The 4,369-nt window shown below is 35.0% G+C and overlaps 1 pseudogene; it reads right to left on the reverse strand.

Moving 5' to 3' along the window:
- Positions 1-2,524: 2,524 nt before the first annotated feature.
- Positions 2,525-2,960, reverse strand: LOC102002802 (annotated as a pseudogene).
- Positions 2,961-4,369: the final 1,409 nt, after the last annotated feature.

Consider the following 4,369-nt stretch of genomic DNA (forward strand, 5'->3'; position numbering starts at 1 on the left):
TTTATTTATTTATTTATTTATTTATTTATTTATTTATTTATTATGTATACAATATTCTGAGGGCACCAGACCTCATTACAGATGGTTGTGAGCCACCAAGTGGTTGCTGGGAATTGAACTCAGGACCTTTGGAAGAGCAGGCAATGCTCTTAACCTCTGAGCCATCTCTCCAGCCCTGACTTCATTATTATTAACCCATACATTTGCCCAACTAAATTACAGTTCAAGTGAATGCATTCTCATTTTCTCTGCCCTTTAGACGTATACATTACATTCATTTACACAAATACATAAGCGTCATTTCAAGCAGTTCCTTCTGTGAGATTGAGGAAGCTGTTTCTGATTCAATCATATTTTTTTTGGTGAAATTCAACATTTTACATTATAGTCCTCTGACTATTTATATCATATAAATGATTTATCGATGATCACCCTTTTGTTGTTAAGCTTTGTATGTTTTGATAAAACACTATGGAATGTTAGCATCTTTACAATGTAATACAGAATAATTTCACCACAACAAAAACCATCTTCATATTACCAAATATTCAAATCCTTCCTCACCCTTAGCAATGAGTGATATGTTTTGTGTCTCTAATACACAAGAAATACAAATATAAATATGTTCTTATATATAAGTTGATTCTTTCAGCATGAAGTTAAAATTGACTTTTCTCAAAAATATAATAATATGCAATTCCAATTCATCTATATCTTTGTGTGGCTCATTACTTTTTATCATTGAATGTTATCTTATTTTGTGGGTACACCAAACATTATTAATTCATTCACCTATTGAAAGACACCTTATTGTTTACCATTTTAGGCAGTTAGAGAAAGGCGGCTAAAAAATTCACATGCAAGCTTTGTGAATGCTGTTTTTCCAAATATGATGAACACAGATCTATGTACATGACTACTAGATTTAAAGACACCATAATTAATTATGAATAAACTTCTGAACTATCTCAAATATGTTATGTCATGTTATATATTCATCATCAATGCAAAAAATACCTATGTATCCTCAGCCACTCAAAAACTCATGAAGGTCTATTGTGATGACTCATTATTATTTTCCAATGAATTTTGTGATATGTTGTTTAATAAACTTGCACATGCTCTCGTTTTTAACATACTTTCTTTAGAAACCTATTCATGTTAGTAATTTTTTAATTGGGTAATTGTTTTCTTATGACTAACTTTCAGAAGTTTGTACAATTCATTTGAGCTCTATTTGTTTCTTTGCTTTTTTTGAGACAGGTCCTCACTGTATAGTTTTGACTGACTTTGAACTATCCATCTACCTTATTATGCTGGCCTTGAACTTACAGAGTTCTCATTTTTGGCTCTTTAATTCAAATGTAAATATTAAAACCCTTCTTGTTAACTCCTTAAATTATATCACATCTAGATTTTTTTTTCTGGTGATTATTTTATTGTTAAGACATTACCTTTGTTGACTTTGTCTGGTTTTTAAGGATTTTTGTTGAAATGTGACAAGCTGTATTCAGTGACTATAACAAGGTATGTAGACCTTTAGTATTTTTGTGTTCATCTGGCTAAAAGATAGAATGCAATGCCACTTTGTGAAAGGCCTGAGGCTTCATATTCTAAAGATATTCGAATGTTCTTGACCATTGCTTTATCTGGACTTTCATTGGCATACCTCTTAGTTAAATTATTTTAATATATTTTAGTATATTGAATTCTTACTGGTATAATTATAATATGCTGAACTTGTTCTAGAAATACCCAACTAAATCTCTCTCTTTTATGTACATGTATTTTATGAGCAAGGCCATATCAGGAATTTATACAGTTGAAGACCACCGCTTCCTTGAATTAAAATCTCTGGTTACAGCATTTTCAATCTGTTTTGTTGGTAGATTTGTACCTGACTATTTTTACTTTTTTTCATTTTAGGGCACACAAAGAAGGAAGTAGAAAGTGACAATGGGAAAAGAATATTTCAGCTACCTTGGATAATGCTACAGAAAAGTGCTCTCTCATCTACAACCCAGAGTAGATATTTGATAAGATGAGAGATTTTGCAGAATTCAGCATAAGTTTCCACATAACAAAATCATGAGATCTGTGAGGAGCCAATGTGTTCCAGCAAAGGCAGATTTGAAAAGGACGGAACTCCCAATTCCAGCAGCTTCTGGGTTTCAAGATAATCCTCAGTCACACTGCTACAAGTTGTCGGCATTACCGAGTAAGCATGCTTATGATTTCATGGCTCTAAAAACTTCAGACGGGTGGTGCATCCAAACTGTTTCTCTCGATTACCCGTTCCTCCAGATCTGGGGTTTGTAGTTTGCCCTGAAAATTTTCAAACAGTGATGAGTGCAAAATAAGCAGTTGGCTTTCAATGTGTAGTGATCCTTTTCTGGCTGTGAGTTCAGGAGGAACTTCCTTTTTTTTTTTTTATTGATAGATTTTGTCTTTATGTGCACACAGAACAGAAGCATTACTAAAAGTGGAAGGACAGCTGCCGGGGAGTCATGAACTCCTTCACCACTTCCTCGGTGACCGCCTTGCGTCAGGCCTGGTGCTCGGCCACCAGAGGCTGGAGGACATCTATGAGTGTCTTCTTGAGCTCCCCAGTGAGCATGGCTCCACTGGTGTAATCCTTTTTGATCTGCTCCAGCTTATCATCATCTTCAAGGAAGAAGGTCAGGTACATAAAGGACACATCCACTTCACAGTTGCCCCCAAACTGCCTATGCTCCTCCACGGTGTCTCTTCCACCAGAAAACGCGTGCTTGTTGACCTTGCTCTTGATCTGTTTGGCTGTGTCAGTGAGGAAGATGGAAGAGTTGGGGTCACTGGCGCTCATCTTGGTCTGAGCACCCTGCAAGGCAGGGAAGAAGGTGGAATGCAGCAGGGCAGGTTTAGGGTGGCCGATCCTGGGAGCCACGTCCCTTGTCATTCTGAAGTACGGATCCTGGTCAATGGCACACCGTACTTCAGGAGGAACTTCCAAATCATTTACAGGTTGAAGTTGAAGCTAGAACTTTATCTGCATTTAACTAATGTTAAGTACTAGCACATGGTTTTCCCTTTCATATGTTCCATCTAGCCTAATAATTTAATTTAATTTATCTTGACCTACCAGGTTTAACCTACATGTATATTTCTATTACTTTCCCACTGTGTGTTCTACTCCCTATCAGCTGCCTGTTGAAATATGTGTGTTTAAAATGCACACATATTTGTACATTAAGTAGACATATACGTATTTATTTGCCTATATGTTTATTTGTTCATGCATTTGTATATATATTTATTTAGTTGTATATATGTACAAATGAAAAAAATACATATGCATACATATGAAAATCTGCAGATACTGCTTACTTCTTATAGTATGATCTAGGTCCCCCACTTCTATCTTTTATTGAAAGACTTTTATCTTTATTTTTATACTTTGTATTAAACACAACAGACACCCATAAACACAGTCAAACTTTATGTTAAGACCTTTATAATATGTACATAAGCCTCATCCATAAAAATTCTATTTTTAGCTGTTTCTCATACAGTGTACTGTACACATACTGGAACAATTGAGAGGATTATATAAAAATAGCATAAAATTATAATCTCTATATTCAACTAAATGTAAAATTATATGCAATAGAAATTTTAAACACACTGCATATGAAATAAAGAGCCAGAATTGAAAAAAAAAAAACTAAATAAATTCAAGTACAAAACATTTCATCTGAATTTTTCGGCAAAATTGCCAAAACTAAGTACTCAGGTCATACTTAATGAACTTATGTTTAAAATGATTATATTTTTAAGATTATCTTATTTCGCCGGGCTGTGGTGGCGCACACCTTTAATCCCAGCACTCGGGAGGCAGAGGCAGGCAGATCTCTGTGAGTTCGAGACCAGCCTGGTCTACAAGAGCTAGTTCCAGGACAGGCTCCAAAACCACAGAGAAACCCTGTCTCGAAAATCCAAAAAAAAAAAAAAAGATTATCTTATTTCTTTTTATAATATATTTAATTCTTTGAAAATTTTATATAATTTATTTCTATCACACTGAAATTTTTCTCTCAAAACATTCCTTAATTTCTTAAACCCACGTAGTTCAGTTTTTGTTACTCAGTACTTCTATATGTTGGGCTGGCATGTTTCACTTTTTCAAATTAAAAACAACTTTGTCTCACCCACCAACAATCAAATGCCATTAGCTCTCCTGCTAGGGTCAGGACTTTGTGACCTCGACCATGCTGGGACTTTGTCAGGTTTGAACTTGTGAAGGTCTTGTGCATGCAGTCATAATTATATGTCAGCTTCTAGAATCATTTTACCAGTGCCCATTTGTCTTAAGACAGATTCTGGAGTTTGGGGC

This window comes from Microtus ochrogaster, chromosome 4, assembly GCF_000317375.1.
Source record: "Microtus ochrogaster isolate Prairie Vole_2 chromosome 4, MicOch1.0, whole genome shotgun sequence".
NCBI lineage: Eukaryota > Metazoa > Chordata > Mammalia > Rodentia > Cricetidae > Microtus > Microtus ochrogaster.